This window comes from Schistocerca piceifrons, chromosome 6, assembly GCF_021461385.2.
Source record: "Schistocerca piceifrons isolate TAMUIC-IGC-003096 chromosome 6, iqSchPice1.1, whole genome shotgun sequence".
NCBI lineage: Eukaryota > Metazoa > Arthropoda > Insecta > Orthoptera > Acrididae > Schistocerca > Schistocerca piceifrons.
In genome coordinates, this window is record NC_060143.1 from 26,654,064 (window position 1) to 26,665,430 (window position 11,367).

An 11,367-nucleotide genomic window follows, 5' to 3' on the forward strand; every position below is an offset into this window, starting at 1 on the left:
CAAATGAGATACCTTCAAATTTATAATTACCACAGACATTAGTTGTTTCATATATATTTGTAAGATATGCATGTTTTGAGCAATGCAACACCAAGAAAGACAAGAGGTAGCACAACAAAATTTATTTTGTAGATAACATGTTGACCAAGTATCAAATGATTACGTTTACAGACGTCTGTGACATGTGATTCCTGCCAGAATCAGTAGCCAGAGTAGCCGCCAATGTTGGAGATCACCGCTGCCACACGTCTCGGCATTGAGTCAAAGAGACGTTGGATGTGTTCCTGGGGTACAGCAGCCCAAGCAGCTTCCACACGTTGCCAAAGATCATCTGGTGTGGCAGCTGGGGATGTAATCTGGGTCACTCGTTGAGCAACCGTGGACCACATGTTTTCTATCGGCGAAAGATCCGGAGAGCGAGCCGGCCAGGGAAGCACTTCAATCTGGTTATTGACGAAGAACCTTTGGACAATGCGTGCCACGTGTGGTCGCGCATTATCCTGTTGAAATATGGCTGTGGCCGAGCCCTGAAGTTAAGGAAGGACAACTGGCTCCAGCACCACGGATATGTAGCGCCGGCTGTTTAAAGTACCGGCAATGCGTACTAGAGACGTGCGAGAGTAATATCCAATACCGCCCCATACCATAATACCCGGTGCAAGACCAGTGTGGCGGTGCATAATGCAGCTGTCCAGCATCCTCTCTCCACGGTGTCTCCACACTCGAATCCGACCGTCGTGGTGCTGCAGACAGAAGCGTGCCTCGTCAGTAAAGACAACGTCATTCCACTCTGCCGTCCACATCCGTCTGTCATCACACCATTGGCGACGGAGACGTCTGTGGTTCTGCGTCAATGGTAGACGAAGCAATGGACGTCTTGCGGACAGACCACTCTGCTGTAAACGGCGTCGAATGGTACGCGCAGACACTGGATGATGCGTTACAGACGCAATGAGCTGTGCTATGGTTCGGGATGTCACTGAGCGATCCGTCACTGCCATGAGCACAATTTGCCTATCAGCACGTGCATTGGTGCACCGAGGTGAATGCGATCGACCACGTCGGTCCGTCGTACCCTCCTGCATCCAACGGTCACATATCCGCATTACTGTTGTTTGGTTTCGTCCAACACGACTAGCGATTTCTCTGTATGATAATCCACAATCTCGGTAAGCCACTATCCTTCCTCTGTCGAACTCGGATACTTGATCAAACGATGTTCGCTGTTGTCTACGAGGCATAACTGATCGTCTTGTGAAACAACCACAAGGTAAACACACGTGCCGAACGTACACTCGTCGAAATCGCCAAGCCTTAAATGGCGCTATGAGGTGGCGCCACAGGCGCGCGTGATGTGCGTCTGCGCTGAAATTCTAATCAGTTGCATATCTCATCGCTGCGAACCCATGGTGTAAATTTCACTTGATTCGGATGCTTCCTTCGGGGTATTGCATTTACGGTGGCCAGCAGTGTATATTGCAAGCCAGAAGACACCAAGCAAATAAATATTTATCCCCCATCCTGATATTCTGCACATTAATACATTCCTCTTAGGAGCAATATCTGGAGGAAGAAGAATGAAACTGGATACTCTATTAACTGGATAAAAAACGTGTGAGTACACGTCAAGTTGGTTGTAGATGTGTGAGCATCTTACCAGGCCCTCTTCCCTTCATATCAGAAAAACTCTTCCCTATGACGCTGTGCAATTGACGTCTTCTATACTATCACGCCAACCTTTCCTCAACGTTTGATAACACGTTTCTCTGCAGCATCATTAATGCGTCCGTTAGCAGGGTGCGTCAGCTCACAGTATAGAAATGCCTTGCAGCTGATGGCAGAATACCTTTGAGTGTTCAGAATGAGATTTCCACTCTGCAGTGGAGTGTGCGTTGATATGAAACTTCGTGGCAGATTAAAACTGTGTGCCGGACCGAGACTCGAACTCGGGACCTTTGCTTTTCGCGGGCAAGTGCTCTGCCACCACTAGAGCACTTGCCTGCGAAAGGCAAAGTTCCCGAGTTTGAGTCTCGGTCCGGCACACAGTTTTAATCTACCAGGAAGTTTCACCTTTGAGTGTTGATGATTTCGGCGAGCTCCCTTTAAAACACTGCTTGGTATGCATGAAACATGTTAGTTGGGTCTCAAACCCTGCATTGATGTTATTAATGTGGTACTGGTAGATCCAATTCCTGGAAGCACCAGCAACCACAATTTAGTCCTAATGTGGCTGTGTTATTTACCAGGTGTTGGTGAACAAGGTGAGTTGTGGGGCTATAACTGCTAGTACGGGGGCAAAGTGACGCAGATGTTGACGGATTCACCCTGCTACCGCTAGATGGGGGTCAGTAGCCACATGAGCCTGAATGAGGTGACATAGACAACACTGCCTCGCTGCTGCTAGATTGGGGCACGATAGACAGAGAGGCCCAAACGAGGTGATGCAGATGTCAATGGGAACATCAGCAACGTCTCTGATGGTGACGTTATTGCTGTCCACAGAGCAGCAACCATACCTCCGGACACATCTCACGAAGAAGGCGATATCAGGGCGTCAAATTATTCTGAAACATACATGTCAGATACGACAAATTTAACACACACACACACACACACACACACATAAATAAGTGTATTTACACAAATATTTACTAACAAAGTCTGTCTCAGCCAAACAAGGTGATGCAGACATTGATAGCTGCATCAACGATAGGTCCAGCGGCTGTGTTGTCGCTTCTGGTGCAGTGAGGGTGCATCCATAAAGCGTCAGTATTCCTACAAAGAAAAAGCAGGACTGATACGTATCAGACGCACACACACACACAATAGACATATAAAATGGGCAACCAGATGTGAACCGATGAGATGATCAATCCCTCCTTCATAGAATATGGTCAGCTGTTGATGGATCCACAATCGTTCCCACTCTTGCACTTCCTCATGAGACTGAAGCCGACCACCATGCATGTCATTTTTCAAGTCGCCAAAGATGTGGAGAACATGTGGTGAAAGACCTGTGTTGTACGGAACATTTCCCAAATATTGCAGTATTTCCCGACCAAATCTCTGAATAATTGCTTTTGCCTGATTGGTAGTGTGGGGGCGGGATGATACCATCTGACAGCATTCCTGGGCGTTTTGACTTCATGGCGCACTTTCTGCACAGCACTGTGTATTGATTATGGTTCCACACTTGAGGAACTCAACGAGCAAAACGTCCCTGCAGTAGAAAAATATCATGGCCTTACCGGAACTTGTGTGCATAGCTTGAATTTCTTTGGTGGGACAATATGTGGGATATTCCCACTGTTGGCTTTGCCATTTGCCCTCAGACTGACAGAATGCTGCCAAACACAATCATCCCATTGCACGATAGTACCTACTCCCACAATGCCAATCGAATGAAGGCTATGCTTCAGCAGTTTGGTTGGGAAATACAGAAACATCCTCCATACAGCTTGGATCTTTCATTGTATGATTTTGACATCTTTGGATGTCGGTTTCAGTTAGACGAGGAAGTGCAAGGGCAGGCGCAGTTGTGGTTCCATCGGCGGCCGACTGCATTCTTCCAGGGCGATAAATGTCTTAACGCATGTGGTGATTATTTTTGAATGGAACCATTCTATGGTCCCGATGTAGCAGGTGTTCGGTTTTTATTTGACTGCCTCTCTCACATTTGTCACTAACAATAAATTCTGTTACTTATGCTGTGGTTCACCAATGATAAATTATTTTATTCGCTCATCACCCTTATCATTTGGCATACTGCGTGCATATTCTGATATTTGGTGCTCCAAATCAGTATTTACATCACCCTCTATGTATCCATTAAGCACATCTGGAACAAACACACATCGTAAGTATTACGTGCAAGCCTCAAAAATAGTTCTTTACCGAAAGCTATAGCCTCCTTTACCATATTATGTGTTTACCCTCCTGCAGTTGCTTCTCTGCATGTTGTGCATTCTTTACTGCTTGAGTTATGGCAGCAAATCATCCTGCTAATGAATCAAGGCTGACAGCCAAGCAAATGCAAGGATTAGAAATGGAATTATTCCACCAGATGTCTTCGGTATTGGCAGAACCCTCGACATTTTAACGCATCTTTCTCTTCCTCCTTTCTGCCGAAAGGCGCCTTTTTCCACTGCCACGACTGACTGGATGCTGCTTTTGCTTATTAAATGTACGACTGAATGCATTCATAATTTGATTGAAAGTTTTTCTAGCACCCAGTTTAAGTTTGCCATGCAGTCTAATTGACCAAAATACTTTGTTCTATACTAAAGTTCATTCTTCGATGTATCTGTCTAGCCGTATCAGCTAAAACTCCGTCTGACGATCATCTTCATTTGAAGCGTAAACAATGTCATGTCCCTTGCATGCATAGTCTAGTGTATTAATTCCCTTATCACCAGAAGCTAAGCACTTTTTCAATTTCGTTCGAGATCCACAAAAATTGCAGCTGGGGATATGAAGTTCGACCGGTAGGTTCTCAAGAATACCATGTCCATCCCTGTTGATATCTCTCCTACCACTCAGGTCACGCTACTGCACGGTTTGAGGTTTCTGTGTCCTGTTATGCAGCAAATTGTGACCGTTCACCTAACTGTTGCACTTTGATGGGAAGCCGCTCCCTCGACGGTTAATGACTGCTCTACGAGGAACACGTCTGGTTCAGAACTATTCTGTAATTTCTATGTGTAAAAACTCCTTGCTATTTCTTCACCATCAGTGTCGTATAGGATGGAAATTCTCTGGTTTCTGTCCTGCGCTTTGGAATCTGTAAATATCTCTGTTAACCAGTTCGATAGATAGGACTGCACAAACGCCATTTTTTATTTCGAAACACATATCAAATCACTTACATTGATCTTCTTCTTCCATTTATCCACCATCTTAATAATACTGTATACTGTATTTAGAAGACGGCCGGGGTGGCCGAGCGGTTCTAGGCGCTACAGTCTGGAACCGCGCGATCGCTACGATCGCAGGTTCGAATCCTGCCTCGGGCATGGGTGTGTATGATGTCCTTAGGTTAGTTAGGTTTAAGTAGTTCTAAGGTACTGATGACCTCAGAAGTTAAGTCTCATAGCGCTCAGAGCCATCTGAACCATTTTTTTTGTATTTAGAACCCCATTATCATGAATATCAGTAGGTACATTCTTAAATGTAAGATGGTAGTGTGACTATACTTGTCAGTGAGTTATGGTAGAATGTTTATCCATCTGTATGAGTTTTGAAGATTAAATTGCATCCGCAAACATTTTATTATCACCCTGTTCAACCGTTAATAAATGATTATTGCATGATATCCTTAAAAGAAGAGCAGCACGTTTTGTATTGTCGCGAAGTAGGGGAGAGAGTGTCACTAAAATGATACAGGATTTGGGATCGAAATCACTAAAACAAAGGCGTTTTTCGTTGCGGAGGAATTTTCTCACGAAATTCCAATCACCAACTTTCGGCTCCGAATGCGAAAACATTTTGTTAACGCCAATATACATAGGGAGAATCGATCACCACGATAAAATAAGGTGAATCAGAGCTCTCACGGAAAGACATGTGTTCCTTCTTTCCGCGAGCTATACGAGAATGGAATAACAGTGAATTGTGAAGGTGGTTCGATGAACCCTCTGCCAGGGACTTAAATGTGATTTGCAAAGTATCCATGTAGGTGTAGATGTGGCCTGTACTCCCTGCAGCAGCTGTTGCTGTAAGTAGTCGTAATCAATCTATGATTTCTTGTGGGCTTACATTCGTCCTTTTGAGGTGTTGCCCTTTCTATGCACATTAGTAATGTGTACTATTTCACCATGCACTTTTACTTCTTTCAGATTATGCTTCTGGCGTTCGAAGTTTTTAAGGATATTACCTCTAATAAACTGGATGTTCTTTCAAATTCTTCGTCCCCAAATCGTACTACATTCTCAGTTAAACATATTGGGTGCTTTGCTAACATATATGGTTTCGTCCTGTTGATCCTCTATGTTCCGCATAACCCCTCTTTATGGTAGCAGTTAATGACGTCAGTAGTGGCATATACTCCCTATTCTTCTACACCTTCTTCTTCTTTCCTGCCTCCATTCATAGTGTGTGACAGACTTTTCATACTATCAGTTATTGGATTAATTGTTTCTGAGAGAGATTGATCTCATTGCAACTGTCTAATTTTAACAGTTTAATTTCTGTTGAGTAGCCTTCTGTGCTTCAGTAACTTTTCTCTTTGTTGCCGTTACGCTACTGCGTACTAAGATAGCGTACAACTTATACAGGGTGGTCCATTGATCGTGACCGGCCCAAATATCTCACGAAATAAGCGTCAAACGAAAAAAATACAGAGAACGAAACTTGTCTAGCTTGAAGGGGGAAACAAGATGGCGCTATGGTTGGCCCGCTAGATGGCGCTGCCATAGGTCAAACGGATATCAACTGCGTTTTTTAAAAATAGGAACCCCTATTTCTATTACATATTCGTGTAGTACGTAAAGAAATATGAATGTTTTAGTTGGACCACTTTTTTCGCTTTGTGATAGATGGCACTGTAATAGTCACAAACATATGGCTCACAATTTTAGAAGAACAGTTGGTAACAGGTAGGTTTTTTAAAGTAAAATACAGAACGTAGGTACGTTTGAACATTTTATTTCGGTTGTTCCAATGTGATAAATGTACCTTTGTGAACTTATCATTTCTGAGAACGCATGCTGTTACAGCGAGATTACCTTAAATACCACATTAATGCAATAAATGCCCAAAATGATGTCCATCAACCTCAGTGCATTTGGCAATAGTGTAACGACATTCCTCTCAACAGCGAGCAGTTCGCTTTCCGTAATGTTCGCACATGCATTGACAATGCGCTAACGCATGTTGTCAGGCGTTGTCTGTGGCTCACGATAGCAAATATCCTTCAACTTTCCCCACAGAAAGAAATCCGGGGACGTCAGATACGGTGAACGTGCGGGCCATGGTATGGTGCGGAAGAGGTCGATATCGTGTTGTGATCAAAATGCCCAACGGGCGTGTGCTATGTATGTTGCTCGGTATCCTGGACGACATCATCCAAGTGTCCGGACCGTTCGCCGGATAGTTACGTTATTTAAGGAAACAGGAAGTGTTCAGCCACATGTGAAAGGTCAACCAATCCATCTGTCATGAAATATGCCATTCAATAACTCTTCAACCGCACGCGAGCTATGTCCCGGACATCCATCACGTTGGAAGTACATCGCCATTCTGTCATGCAGTGATACATCTTGTAGTAAAAAATGGTTCAAATTGCTCTGAGCACTGTGGGACTTAACATCTGAGGTCATCAGTCCCCTAGAACTTAAAAACTACTTAAACCTAACCAACCTAAGGACGTCACACACATCATTGCCCGAGGCAGGAATCGAACCTGCGACCGTAGCGGTCACGTGGTTCCAGACTGAAGCGCCTAGAACCGCTCGGCCATCCCGGCCGGCTCTTGTAGTAACATTGGTAGAACATTACGTAGGAAAGTCCGCAGCTCGTGGTCGTGCGGTAGCGTTCTCGCTTCCCACGCCCGGGTTCCCGGGTTTGATTCCCGGCGGGGTCAGGGATTTTCTCTGCCTCGTGATGACTGGGTGTTGTGTGATGTCCTTAGGTTAGTTAGGTTTAAGTAGTTCTAAGTTATAGGGGACTGATGACCATAGATGTTAAGTCCCATAGTGCTCAGAGCCATTTGAACCTTTTTTTACGTAGGAAATCAGCTTACAGTGTACCATTTAGATTTCCATCCATAAAATGGGAGCCAATTAACCTTCCTCCTATAATGCCGCACCATACATTAACCTGCCAAGGTCGCTGATGTTCTACATGTCGCAGCCATCGTGGATTTTCCGTTGCCCAATAGTGCATATTACGCCGGTTTACGTTACCGCTGTTGGTGAATGGCGCTTCGTCGCTAAATAGAATGCGTACAAAAAATGTGTCATCGTCCGGTAATTTCTCCTGTGCCCAGTGGCAGAAATGTACACGACGTTCAGCGTCGTCGCCGTGCAATTCCTGGTGCATAGAAATATTGTACGGGTGCAACCGATGTTGATGTAGCATTCCCAACACCGACGTTTTTGAGATTCCCGATTCTCGCCTAATTTGTCTGCTACTGATGTGCGGATTAGCCGCGACAACAGCTAAATCACCTACCTGGGCATCATCATTTGTTGGAGGTCGTGGTTAACGTTTCACATGTGGCCGAACACTTCCTGTTTCCTTAAATAACGTAACTACCCGGCGAACGGTCCGGACACTTGGATGATGTCGTCCAGGATACCGAGCAGCATACATAGCACACGCCCGTAGGGCATTTTGATCACAACACGATATCGACCTTTTCCGCAATTGGTAAACGGTCCATTTTAACACCGGTAATGTATCACGAAGCAAATACCGTCCGCACTGGCGGAATGTTACGTGATACCACGTACTTACACGTTTGTGACTATTACAGCGCCGTCTATCACAAAGCGAAAAAAGTGGTCCAACTAAAACATTCATATTTCTTTACGTACTACACGAATATGTAATAAAAATGGGGGTTCTTATTTTAAAAAACGGAGTTGATATGGGTCCGACCAATGGCAGCGCCATCTAGCGGGCTAACCATAGCGCCATCTGGTTTCCGCCTTCAAGTTAGACGAGTTTCGTTCTTTGTAGTTTTTTCGTTTGATGCTTATTTCGTGAGGTATTTGGCCCGGTCACTATCAATGGACCGCACTGTATATTAACGAGTTGCCACTCAATATTCACGAAGATGTAAAGATAGTACTTTTTGCTAATGATAGAAGTATAGGAATCACACCCAACAAGCAAGAATCAGCTGAGGAAACTGTAAATAATGTATTTCAGAAGATTATTAAGTGGTTCTCTGCAAATGGACTCTCACTATATCTTGAGAAAACATAATCCATACAATTCTGTACAGTAAATGGCATATAGACTATGAAGTCTGTTACTAAGGCAGAATACTCAAAATTTCTGGGTGTGTGCACTGATAAGAAATTGAATTGGAAGAAACACATAGATGATCTCCAGAATCAGCCAGGAAGTTTCATAACAGCGCACACTCCGCTGCAGAGTGAAAATCTCATTCTGGAAACATCCCCCAGGCTGTGGCTAAGCTATGTCTCCGCAATATCCTTTCTTTCAGGAGTGCTAGTTCTGCAAATTTCGCAGGAGAGCTTCTGTAAAGTTTGGAAGGTAGGAGACGAGGTACTGGCAGAAGTAAAGCTGTGAGTACCGGGCGTGAGTCGTGCTTCGGTAGCTCAGTTGGTAGAGCACTTGCCCGCGAAAGGCAAAGGTCCCGAGTTCGAGTCTCGGTCGGGCACACAGATTTAATCTGCCAGGAAGTTACATAGATGATCTGCTGAAACGGTTAGGTTCACCTGCTTATGGTACAAGGGTTATTGCAAATTTTGGTGATAATCAGTAAATTAGTCTACTGTGCTATTTTCATGCACTGCCTTCATATGGCATCATATTTTGGGGCAATTCGTCATTAAGAGAGAAAGTATTCATCGCACAAAAGCGTGTAATCAGAATAACAGCTGGAGCCCACCCAAGATCACCTTGCATACACTTATTTAAGAAACTCGGGATATTCACAGTACCTTCGCAATACATATATTCACTCATTATTTGTCATTCACTTTCTATTTGTCATTAATAACCCATCCCAGTTCAAAAATAACAGCAAAGTGCATAGCTACAACACTAGAAGAAAGGACGATCTTCAGTATTCTGGGTTAAATCAAACTTTGGCAGAGAAAGGGGTGAATTATACTGCCACAAAAATCTTTGGTCATTTGCCAAATAATATTGAAAGTCTGATAGATAGCCAACCAACATTTAAAAGCAAATTAAAAGAATTTCTTAATGACAAGTCCTTCTTTTAAATAGATAAATTCTTAGATATGAAGTAATAACTGTAAAAAAATAAAAAAGAAAAAGAAAAAAGAATTAATCAATTAATTATTTTGTGTAAAGAAAACTTATGTTAAAGTGACACGTTCCACATCATTACGAAATGTCGTATTCATGATCTATGGAACAAGGATTAATTTATGTATGTATGTATATTGATCAACTGGTGAATTGTGAAAGGAGAGATAGCACGTACATGTCAGTGTACCTGCATTTTTTTCCATAAATTTTCTAATACTTGCTGGGACTTTCTTATTAACCTAACAGAAGTGTGATTCGTAACGGTCAATGTTACTTCTAATAAACAAGAGCGCTATACATCTGGGAGACAGTTTGTCCAATTTTGTGAATGTGCCAGCCTGCCAGGGAACACGGACTAATTAATTGCAAGACTGCGGTCTGCGTCACTAGCTGATTGCTTTCTTCTTCGACGCTAGCTAACTGAGTTGACATAGCTATTTTACGCTCGTCCGTTTGTAGGGTTCCGTACCACAGTCAGTAAAAACGGAACTCTGATAGGATCACTTTGTTGTCCGTCTGTCAATCTGTCATTCCCAAGCAGTACATGGTATGTCTCTCCATGTGAAAGATTCCGGAGTTTAAACTTCCCCTCATTCGGATCTCCGGGAGGGGAACACATTGAGAGTACACATATTTGAAAGGAAGAAACGGACAGTGAAGGGAGGAAAGATACGGATTGGAACATGGAATGTGAGGACACTTCTGCAAGCAGGAAAGCTAGAGAATGCAAAACAGGAGATCAAAAGGAACAGATTAGATGCCCTAGGTTTGTGTGCTTCCCCCATGAACCATGGACCTTGCCGTTGGTGGGGAGGCTTGCGTGCCTCAGCGATACAGATGGCCGTACCGTAGGTGCAACCACAACGGAGGGGTATCTGTTGAGAGGCCAGACAAACATGTGGTTCCTCAAGAGGGGTAGCAGCCTTTTCAGTAGTTGCAGGGGCAACAGTCTGGATGATTGACTGATCTGGCCTTGTAACATTAACCAAAACGGCCTTGCTGTGCTGGTACTGCGAACGGCTGAAAGCAAGGGGAAACTACAGCCGTAATTTTTCCCGAGGACATGCAGCTTTACTGTATGATTAAATGATGATGGCGTCCTCTTGGGTAAAATATTCCGGAGGTAAAATAGTCCCCCATTCGGATCTCCGGGCGGGGACTACTCAAGAGGATCAGGAGAAAGAAAACTGGCGTTCTACGGATCGGAGCGTGGAATGTCAGATCACTTAATCGGGCAGGTAGGTTAGAAAATTTAAAAAGGGAAATGGATAGGTTAAAGTTAGATATAGTGGGAATTAGTGAAGTTCGGTGGCAGGAGGAACAAGACTTTTGATCAGGTGATTACAGGGTTATAAATACAAAATCAAATAGGGTAATGCAGGGGTAGGTTTAATAATGAAT